Raw genomic sequence first — 12,099 nt, 5'->3', positions numbered from 1 at the left:
GTGCGTTATCGTACAGCCTGGCACAGGTCCAAGGGGCAACGACATGACAAACCTCCATGGTGAGAATTTCCGCGCCCCGATGCTGGCTTCGACGACATTCATCTGTAAATCGCCGGACCTTTGCCACCTGCTTACGTGTGTTGGTCGGTACACCTGGGGGCTTAAGCGACGCCCATGACTGACATCACATGCTGCTTGGTGTTCGATACTACCGTTCCATCAGAGGTCTCCTGTTAAATAGGAGATGTAGTTTACGACTGCACGCCACGCTTGCCATGTGACCAGGCCGCGGCCTTCCCCATGTCACCTGCGATCCAGCTTGTTTCATCCAGCACCTGCGGAATTTCTTCCAAACTTTGCGTCCTTCACCAACTTTAGACTCCAGAGTCCTCCTGACGCCTTCTGTCCCTGAAGCTAGCAAATCTCCTCTCATGTTTTCGCTCATATTGATTTGCATCGTCAAGCTCGCTATCACGGCTCCTTTATGCTCATCAAGGGCTCAGACCACCACCTTATGATACAACGCACTGGTCATGAGCGCACAGTCATTTTCTAGGCCCGCCCTGTCACCTTCGTGCCCACCTGAATGACTTTGCAAGTGACCACAGGGGCTTGTCTGCAAGGAGGGCCCACTTGTCGTCCCTCTGGGCAAATGGAACATACCCACAGTGAGAAGTCAGCAAAAAATTGGGCGTCTTCTAGATAATAGTTGAACAAATTTAGTCACTTGTCCTTCTTAGTATGGCGCGGACCTGGTCGACCTCGTGAGCTGGTGCGGTTACAGGATGAGGAAGAGAAAGAAGCACAGGAATGGACTCTGGGTGAATCCGCAGTTGGTTCCCTCGCAGGCGGTCAAGTAAAGTCGCGAATCTTTAACTGAGCTTAGTAGCCCAGGTCGCAGACTTGGCGTGTTGGCATAGCATATTAGAGGTTCGATTGCGCAACATTTTGCCGACTCACAAAGAAGAGAAACACACACCACAGAGCGCTAAGTAGCCCACAACAATCATTGAAGAGCGCCCATATACAAACTGGCACATGCCTAGGGACTCTTGTTGGCATAGATGTGATGTTTTGGAGACCCGCACAAACCGAGTGGCACGTAGCCAGTACTCCATGCCAACGCCAAGATGTTTCTTCGAACAGTGGTACCTACCCAGCCCCTCGTCAACATTTACCCATGTAGGCGTGACAAAGGCTCATTGAAGAGCGGCAAGTATGTATACACTGCCACGCACTCAGTCGCCCTATTGGTCCGATAGTTGGTTTAGAACACTCCTTCACCTCAAAGCAGCCCAATGTGCTATCAATTTGACAACTTACTACACATTGAACCAGGTAGGTGGGAAATATTGCCACTAGGTGGCGAAGCGTGTCCAGAAAGAAGCGCAAGTGGTGGATTTCTGTTACAGCATGACGCGTTTCTCAGTGTGCGCACGCAGCGTCACGCCATGCATTTCGGAAGTCACGCGCAGGTTTCGCGCTATTGGCGCAAGATAGCATCGAATGTTCTTAGGAAAGCTAGAAGCAGGAATCCCGCTGCAGTACGCGCCCCATACATGACTCGCTTCGTCAGTGGCATTGTGTTGTGGCGTTATAATGACTAAATGCAAACGCATTACCGTCGACAGTCATCCTGAGATGGGCTCTGCCAGAATAGTTTTTGCAGCGAAGCTACTAGCCTACAGTTGGTCCGTATTTTTCGTGGCGTGTTCACAGAAAAATGTGAACCGATCTCAGAGACAATGCAAAGAAGCAGAAAGCGCACGTTGTACTGCTTCTACAAGACGCATCACATTATGTGACCAGGTGACATCATAACTTGACGATGAGGTCATCGCGTGACGCCACGTTTGACGTGATGATGTCAACACATGACGTCATCGGGCGATCTCGTCACGTAACGATGACATTATTACGAAATCTAACGTTTGATGTGACCATGTCATCACGCGACCTTTGGTGTGATGACGCCTTCACGTGACATTTGACGTTAGGATGTTACGTCACCATGTGAAACGTGGCATCACCACTTGGTAACTTGTGTTTATCGGATGTTAACGCACGAGTTTCTGCTGATCAGATGACATCACTTGATGAAGACGTCATGGCGTAACTTCACATTTGACGGGATGACGTGAGCACATGGCGTCATTATGCGTACTCGTCACGTATCGATGTCATTATCACGTAACGTAACATTTGACGTGATCATATCATCACGTGGCGTTTGACGTGATGATGTTACGTCAACATGTTACGTCTTTATGTAACACGTGACACTACGACTTGGCCTCAATGACTTTGGTACCATCGAATGTTAACGACGCATTTTACGCTTCATGGTCTATATAATTCTTTCGTATTTGCGGTGAATATTCTCCTCAGCAATTACAGTGGCGGTTTCCCATACCTTCGCTGGGCATCCACTATCACAGGGCCGGGATGACAAGTCGTTTTTTAGTAATAACGACAATTTGATGTAAAAAACACATTTGACAAGATTTACCATTAAGCAATTCCTCGGCAAAAATTGTTAAAATGAAGCCATCGCTTTCGTTACTGCATTTCCAACGCCTCGGTCATCAAGAACAGTCACGGAACAGCAAGACTTCTGTTCATCTGAACAATAGCACAATATTTATTTTTGTTACTTTTCAGTGAAAGAGGCTAATGCTTAACTTTATGATGTTATAAATTGTACGAAGCGGTGCATTAGCATTAGTATTTCTTTATGTGTACGAAATGAACCTACTTCGCTGGATGAAGTCTGGAGTGTTTGTGTATCGTCAAAGTATCAGCCAAGCTCTGATCACCGGATGCAGCATCAGTAAAGATCAGTTGGCAGCTGCACGCAGTACTCCAGTTTTAACAACTCTGTTGAACACGCACTGCTTCGAGCTGAAAGGAAGTTCACGTGAAGCCACTTCCTTTCATTAGTTGACACGTAGTGATCGACCAACACGTCTCTGTCGGCACAGCCCACAGTTCTTCCCATCTTCCAGCTTTCACAGCAATCTATAATCACGCTGGCGGGGCCATAGCGATCTATCTCACATTGCTCCGCGGCATTTTTATTCGTGAGTACATGCTGACGTTGTTTAACTCGTTTCGACCGCAGCAATATATTGTGTTTCTATTTCGGTTCAATCAGAAACGGATTACCGTAGACAATGATCGTGAGATGGATTCTGTCACAATTTTAATGCCGTAGTGTACTTAGCCTACTTGATCCACTATCTGGGGCCTATGTAGCTATGTATGTATATGTATCTATCTACGTTTCTATCAAAATATGTTTGTTTTTCTAGGTTACCGTTTCCGCAGCTACCTGATTAGGGGTCGCAGGGTAGTCCTTGGTCCAATGCCTAGCGCATTGGGCTGCTGTGCTAGGTAAAATGGATACAAACGAACCATCGGAAAAACTTGGTTCCTGAGTATGTGGCAGTGTAGGTGCGCTGACGGTGAGCTGAGACTCTCTCCAGTTTATTGAAGGGTTTTGAGCCATGGCATGGCCTCTGAGGAGAAATTGAAGACTCTGCCTCGAGTGCTGCCACAGCGTTCGGGAGTGGGCTTCGTTCTTTGCGCGTGCTTCGCATGCCCCGCGATCTGGTGGTAGTGGGCCTGGCATACACCTCCCACGTTCTGCACGAACGTGCCGTTAGCATGACGCCGAAAAGATAGAGAAACGCGTATTGTTCAAAAGGATTTTGGTGTAATGGTCGAAAGTCGCTTGTCCCAGGACCCCAATAATGCACCAGTAGAGAAAATTAACAGAAGGGGGTAACAATACGAGGAAATAAATGCAGAATACTAACACGTGATAATGTCCGGGCTAACAAGAGTCCTATATACAGAGTTTGTGACATTGGTTCAATCTAAGCACCGTGGCTTTTTACAGTATACTGCATAGTTAAAGGAAATGCACAATGTCTAACGAAGTTGTATCGAAGGATAAGTCGGAGTCGGGAACAAACAGGCACGACAAGCACAAGGTCACAGTTCAGGGGGTGGTCCCTGGGAGTGGCGATGAGGCTGTCGGTTTCTTAAGAGCAACAAGAGGTAACAGTCCCTGTAGGGTGACGGGACTAACTGTTGCGTTCTGGTTTATTCACTGGCCCTTTGTTAAGAGGGGCCTGGAAAGGCAGGGTCAGACGGATTGCGGAGCCATGGGCACATGGTTGAAATTAGGTCGTTTTGTCCACGCGGCAAAGGAGCCTGTATTTTTTGGCACCTTTCACTAGCTCCGCTCAAGGGCATGTAGCCTTGTGAAAGGCCATCGAATTACGACTAGAGGGTACGTGCGGTTGATATCGCTGGCGTGGGTGCAACGCCAGTAGGCATTGTGCGAGAGACATGCGTGGCACCAGGCGACAGTTGAGACGCGGTCTTTCTGCAACTTCGGAGCACCTATTCGATCCGCTTTACGCTGAAAAAAGTTGTAGGCCTGCTGATGCAAGTGGCATTGTAGAAGATGCGGTTGGCAAAGGCACAGTGAAGCGTTGACCAGCGTGGAACTGTGGCATCGTGATCGTGCAGTGGTGGGATTCTCGAAAGATACCATTTGCGAGAGGCTGCGTGCTTGCAGGACTGCTAGTGTCACCCACCATGAGGGAGATATCAGAGGAAGCATCAATTCTAACAACCACGGGTTTCGTAATCTTCACCCCAGAGCTAACAGATGGCACGTTGCTGACGAGAGCAGGCCGTGACTAGAGCAGGCTTAGCCACTAGTGGCCTATGATCCGTCAGTATGTAAAAATGGCGTGCTTCCAGAAAGTGCCGAAAAAGCGCTGTATCGCACTGTAGATGGCTAGTAGCTCTCCGCTGAAGACTCTGTAGTGGGTGTCGGCAGGAAGTAGCTTCCGAGATTAAAAAGACAAAGGTCTCCACTCGGAGTTAATGCACTGCTGTGAGACCGCTCGGCCACGCTGGAGGCATCCATCATTAACGAAGTAGGTGCATTGCTACACGGATGGATGAGAAGCAAGACGTTCGCGACTCCTTGCTCTGGAGCAGTAAAGGCGGCCTTGGCTTCTGATGACCAAGGAATAGCAGAGGACGGGCCGGCGGTTGACCCGAGGAGGTCGGTGAGCGAGTGAAGCAGCTCTGCACAGTGCGGTATAAAGCACCTGGAAAAATTAAAAAAGCTGCAGGATTCGTAGCTGGCGCAATGTTTTAAGCTGGGGATAACCATGGATGGTCTTGACGTGGGACGACAGTGGGCGTATACCCTCGAATGATATGTCATGGCCCAAAAACTCGAGCTCAAATGCGCCGAAAACACACCTGGTAGCGTTCACAACCACGCCGTGTTGCTGTAGACGTTTGAACGAAGTCCGTACATGGTGCTCATGATCTTCTGGCGGGGGGCTGGCGATGAGCGCATCAGCAAGGTCTGTGAGCACAGTAGGGAGGCCCCGCTTGAAGAGAGCGATGGGCCGCTGGAAGGTTTGAGCCGAATTGCGGAGTCGAAAACGTATCCGCAATTGCACAAACCAAAGGGCGTCGTAATGGCATTGTTAGGGATGTCGGCGGGTTTGATGACAATTGGGTAGTACGCCTAAACCACGTCCACACTGCTAAAAATGGCTGAGCCGTTGAGGTGCGGTGTAATGTCTTGGGTGTGAGGCAGCGGATAGCTGTCGTGGACAGTCTTGGCGTTCAACGTTCGATAGTCCCCACAGGGACGCCAGTCACCGGGATCCTGCTTGGGCACTTGTGGGGCGGAGAAGCCCACGTGCTGGACCACGGGCATAAAATGGCGAGCTGAAGCACGTGGTAGAACTCCCGTTTAGCGATAGCTAGTCGGTCCGCAAACAAGCGGCGTGGTCGAGTGGCTGTTGGTGGACCAAGGGTAACGATGTGGTGTGTCACCGTATCTTTAGGCGGCCGAATGAGGTTGCATGGCTTTGTTACCAGGAGCAGTGCACTTCGTCGCTCCGTGTCGGAAACGCCGGTGGTATCAGCAGGTAGGTGGAGCGAGCTTGACGTGTGAGCGAAAAAGCGCGATGACCGAGACGATACGAACGGGTCCCCTGAAGAGGGGGGGGAGGGGGGGCTCCGGAGAGCGGCGATTAGGATGGCGAGCACATCGATGCGGGCCTCAAGGCTTTACCGCGTCACCGGATAACAACCGGTTGACGTCCGGCTCACCACTTGTAGACTTGTGCCTGAGCAGCGAACGAAAGACACAGCTGACCCTAACGACGCCAGAATAGAACCGCGAGCCTTAGCTCACGCGGGCGCGCACTATCCGGGTTCTAGGCGCTGCCCAAAGGAGGGCGCAACAAGGTAAATTAATTTCTCGGAAAACAAGATTTGGTAAATTTCGGTCTGGGTGAAAGTCGAACACGAACCTTCTGGGTGCGACATGAGCATGCTTCCTAGATGCCGCGGCGGCTCCACGGTCCTCGTTGACTAAATGTGTGTCTAGTGCGTACACCATTGCACACGTGATGGTCCGTCAGTGGGGAAGAGGTGGCGCCACATCATGAGTGTGTGAAACGAGTTCATGAAACACAATTATTTTTGTCCCATTAAACGGCGCTGCGCTGTCTTTCGAGTCACAAACTGCTCGCGGGCAAGCGAGTGCGTCGACACGCTTACGGCGTTTTGATTTGGCCTTACCTAGGCGCATTTAGAACGCTCGCGATAGATTGCACGGACAAGTAACGCACGGCAAAAAATAATTCTCCGAAGGTTCTTTAATGCTTTCGCATTACCACATGCAAGGAGTCTTAAGTGTCTCTCCCACATTATTGTTTGATTGTAAGAAGAATCGAACCGACGTCGCAAGGTTTCCTCAAGCATACTAGTAAACCGACGCTTTAGCAGATTGCGCTACAAATACACTGGGTATATGCATATTTTCAAAAATTGCTGGCTCTTCCATAATCTAGTGTAGATGTAAACGTGAAATGGCTACCGGAAAAGGAGATTAGTCGGAGATACTCGCCACAATCTTAAAATAAGTGTAGTGCATATTCACAACGGCACACCCCACCACACCACTCCGCACCACGCCGGTTTCTGCACTGGTCCATACGGACACTGCCCAGCTAGAAGAATAAAACCGGCTGAAGGCCGCACGACTGCCAGCAAACGATGCCATGGAGACAGAGCGCACTGCCCAGCTAGAAGTAGAATGAATTGAATTCTGTGGTTTTACATGCCAAAAGCACGATTTGATATTGAGACACGCCGTAGTGAGAGACTCCGGATTAATTTTGGCCACAAGGATATCTTTGACGCAGGGCCAATGCACGGGAGATGGGTGTTTTTGCATTTCGCCTCCATCGAAATGCAGCCGACGCGGCCGGGATTTGATCCCACGACATCGCACTTAGCAGCGCGCTACCCTAAACGCTATGATGGTGCGGTGGCGGGTAGAATCACCTGAAGGACGCGCCACACAGTGTGACGCCATCTCTCGAGATGAGGCAAAACCTCCTCGCCGCGAAACTCGTGGACCCCTGGCATTCAGTGCCAAATAATGACAACTATGCATATAGTTCCATGTATTTGCCTTTTGAATGTCGCTATTGAAAATTACAAAACTTCGGCGTGCTAGCCATTACAGCTTGAGTGATATTGTGAAGAAACATTATGAAGAACTGGGAAGCGACATTTCTTGTAACTTGTTTGGGCAGTATCTAGCCCATGTATTGCGGTCCCCTACACAGGGTTAGAGTCCAGAGACCCCATTATTTTGTGTTTTGACTGGCTGTCCGGGTGATCTCGTTTCTTTCACGCAACAGCTGTACCTCCACGGACAGCTACTACACAAACATGGACAGCCGTGCTTTCACCTGATTTGCCCTCTCAAGTGAAGGATTTTTATTGGCAACATCAGTGGGGCATTCTACCTACAAGAGACAGGCTTGAACGCTGGCGTGTGGTAGCGAACGATAAATGCATATATTGCGCACAAACAGAGACCAACGCGCATGTAGTAAAGGACTGCGTTGTAGCACGCACCTTCTGGAAGCTAGTTGCAAGAAGGTTCGGAATATCCATCGTACGGCCACCACAGCGCCGAGATCGGTTTGCGAGTCTCGTCTACTACAGCGCTAGCTACGTTTTGTGGTGCTTCCGCAACATCGCAGAACGATCTCGGCAGTCAAATAGAGCAATGTACTCCAGAATGCGAAAACTACGGGTGATAGTATGGGGTCATCTTGAAGAACAGTTGTTCAAACTCGGTGAAGCCGAGTTTCTTCGCCGCTGGTCTACGCGGTACATTCTGATCAATTCTGTTACCTGAGTTCAGACTGTATCTGTATGTGCCCCGGGTACCTTTCATAAATTCGAGGCTGACAATAATGCTTTTGCGTGGATGCGGTAATGAGTTTTGTAGTTGTTGTTGTTGTGTGTGGCAAAGCCAGTGTCAAGAAGGCACCATTTATTATTTAATTTGTTAATCTGTTTTGTTTACATCAAGTGTGATGTATTACATGTGATGTGCCTTATATTGTACTTTTCGTTCATACCACAGTTGTAAGCGTGCTTACGGGTCAATTTTACGGGTTGTGACAATTTCCTTGTGAGCAACCTTTCCCGGATTTTCTCGTGTGAGTGCCTGGCCGGATAACGGCTCTGGCTTCTGGCTCAAGATTTCTTGAAAGTCGCCCACAAAGGAAGCTAAAAGCCTTTCGTGCTTAATAAACGTCTTTCATGCCAGCACTATAGGGAGCTGCGCCTTGAATGTCCTGCTTAAATGCCGCTTGATATCTCGTCAACTTGAGCCACTGAGTATTCGCCACTGGGTTTGAGGCAAGCGAGAGAATCATCAGCGTTTGCAGGCACCCACGATTCTTGTTTCGAAGAGCACGCGCGCGTTCATCTACAGCGCTAGCCGATGTGGCAGCTTGTCCAGAAAAAAATAACTGTGCGACGGGGGAGCCCCGTTGCCACATTAGACGTTTAGGCTATTTCACATGTTGTGACTGGAGTGAAAAAAAATCAGTGCAGTCGCGTGAGCCGCAGTGCGATGTTAGAGAGCTCATTTCACATGACCGCAATTTCCACACCCTACGTGGTTGCTTAGTGGCTATGGAGTTGCGTTGCTAAGCATCCGGTCGCGGGATTTAAATTCCGGCCACGGCGCCCACATTCCGACGGGGCCGAAATGCGATACACCCATGTACATAAACTTTGGTGCACGTCAAAGAAAAAAAAAAGAATTCCCAGGTCGTCCAAATTTCTGGAGTCCTACACTACGGCGTGCGTCAAAATCAGAAAGTGGTTTTGGCTTGTAAAACCTCATAATTTAATTTAATTTTTACGATTTCAACGATGTGGCTGATGCAACGGCCAGGGTTGCTGTCTGCCAGAAATTGTGCCATAGGCAGCATAAGATATCATATGTTTAATAAAAAATCGTGTTATGATAATATTCAATTCTCTTTAATTGGAGCAAAGAATATACCTGTTTTGTAATTTAAACGCGCTTCCAAGTTTAAACCTGTTTTGGAGGGCACAACAGGGGTCCGTGTATCTCAGGGCGAGGAGATATGGCAACCACTCACAATTGATAGCAGCTGGTCCTTCAGCGCTGTATTGTTTCATGCGCCTTCGATATAGGTATCGTTTTGCCTGCGCTATAACACACATATTATGACCTATCAACAAGACGATACAGCTACCTTCATCGCGCAAATAGTATTATGCATGTGTAGTATTATCATTGTGTTGGCAGTATTATGCGTATGCGTACGCAGTAAGAAAAATTGTCGCTTCAGCCCCGCGAGGTACTCGCGCTACCAGCTTAGCGTCAGCTCTTGAGCAAATGACGTGTGCATCTTGGTCGCATTTGCGCGTAAGCATTGCCGACTCCTAGCCGTATTCTTGCAGCAAAAGCAGCATCAAGGACCAACCCGAAAGCCGCCGTGTGCGCTGAATGAAGCTGCACATCATGTGTGTTTGAATACTGAACGGGGAAATGAATTTACGTTGTGAACTTCAGTCGTAACCCTGGCCTGTTTCACTCACGGTGGGGCGGCCACCCGCAGCTTTAGCAAGATGCGCTGCCAATGTACTGTGTTTGTGCGGTTTTAGAAGGCAGATTAGCGCGCCCGTTCCTGCGGCGAACGTCAGCGCCAGCGGCGTAACCGAGTGAAGGAGCACAGCGAAAGATGAAAGTGAACGCTAAGCGCTGCGGGGGATGAAAATCGCGAGGAGGAAAGGGATGAGGGTTTTGCGAAACCATAAGGTGGAAAGCGGAGGAGTGTATGGCGAAAGCGTGAGAAAATAAAAGCGTATTCCGGCGAAGGTGGCTATGAGATGGCGCCAAAATAGCGCGCGTCTTCTGGGAGGTCCGTTGGCGGCAGCTACAGTGAATCGGGCCCGCGCGTCACTCACGCGCTAGAACTGGCGATCTCCAGATTAGTGAGGCAGTCGCGCCGCACTTCGCTCCACTAGATGCGCGCCGCACCACACATATTGTCCGCGCCAGCCAAAATATCGCGAATTGAAACACTTATGGAGCTGCACTCAAATTTCCCATTAGACAGTATCGTAATCGCCAGTGAATATTTTAATTACCAGGTTTCACGCCTACGCTATACCGAGCTGCGCCATTAATACACCGGGTATATGCCGCTTTTCAATGAACCTGTTGCCAACTTGGGTTACTGAGTATGATTTACAGGGTGCGCGGCAAGCGATTCAACAGTTCTCAGCGTCTGGACACAACAGCGTGCCACGCGTCTCGTCTCCGTGGACACGGGTGGATTTATCGGCAGTGATACTAGACGGCCCAGCGCGTTAAAACCGAAGCGAAAGAGAGGATACGTTGTCGCATGACGCGTTTCAGTGTCTTAGCATATTTGGCGATTTTGGGTAATTCACGCATTTCCCGAGGACTATCTATCTATCTATCTATCTATCTATCTATCTATCTATCTATCTATCTATCTATCTATCTATCTATCTATCTATCTATCTATCTATCTATCTATCTATCTATCTATCTATCTATCTATCTATCTATCTATCTATCTATCTATCTATCTATCTATCTATCTATCTATCTATCTATCTATCTATCTGAAAAGGCGGCAACGCGAAAAGACACGGAGGTAGACGAGGCGACAAGGACGACCACTGAATTCACCACATTATTCTGTCCATCTGTCATCCCGCCTGTCTAAGCCACTGAGTAGTACGGGTTCGGTTTGTTAGCGCATCGGGCTGCAATGTTGAGGTAACAATGTTCGAAATCAACCACCGGATCAATTTGGCTCACTGCGCATGTGCAAATGTGTACATACGTTCCACTCTCCAACTGACCTTTTAGACGCCGACTTGAACCACCGGGTGTGTTTCAGTAGGTCTGTGCTGGTCTTCAATGCAAATGCTTCATGCTAATTTAGGTCTCTGCTTAGGTGCGAGTAGATGTGTGCCGCTCTTCAGTGAACGCCTTTCACACCAACTGGGAATGTCCCGCCCTGCAATGATGAAAAAGATCAATTTTTACGATGCTGAGCGCAAACGAACCCACGTCTCAAGGGTTCATCAACTGCAGCAACCCGACGCAATTTGCAGGCTGCGCGTCGAATGCACCATGTATCTGCCGCTTTTCAATGAATGCCTTTCACACCAACGCTTTAGCGAGTTGCGTGCTGATGCACTGCGTTCGTGCCGCTTTTTGATGAACGTTTCGGCATGTTGGGTCGCTGAGTATGTATGCCTGAGTGCGCAGCACGCGAGGGCACAATTATAAACGTTCGCATTTTCCGGCGTGCCAGGCTTCCCGTCTCCGATGCCTCTTGCGGACTTCTCCACAGCCCCAATAGGCGGCGCAGCTGCGTTAGCGCTAGATGGCACAAAGTCCTCTCAGGGAAGCGCGAAAGGGGAGTTCCGTGGTAGTACATGCCTGATACGTAATTCCTTTTGCGAGTGGAAATACATGGTATCACTATTTCCGTTCAATCCTATATGGATTACCGGCAACAGTCATGTGATGGCTTCTGCTGAGTTTTTCCACTGCAATGCCACGCCAAAGGCGAAGTTGCACGCCGATATCTGCCTTTGCTCTCACGTGAACTTGCTGTCAGAGACCTTTCTGTCGATACAGAATACTAAAAAAAAGGTATT

This window comes from Dermacentor variabilis, chromosome 3, assembly GCF_050947875.1.
Source record: "Dermacentor variabilis isolate Ectoservices chromosome 3, ASM5094787v1, whole genome shotgun sequence".
NCBI classification, from domain to species: Eukaryota; Metazoa; Arthropoda; class Arachnida; order Ixodida; family Ixodidae; genus Dermacentor; species Dermacentor variabilis.
The sequence above is the reverse complement of the archived record's forward strand: the minus strand, read 5'-3'. Positions refer to the sequence as shown.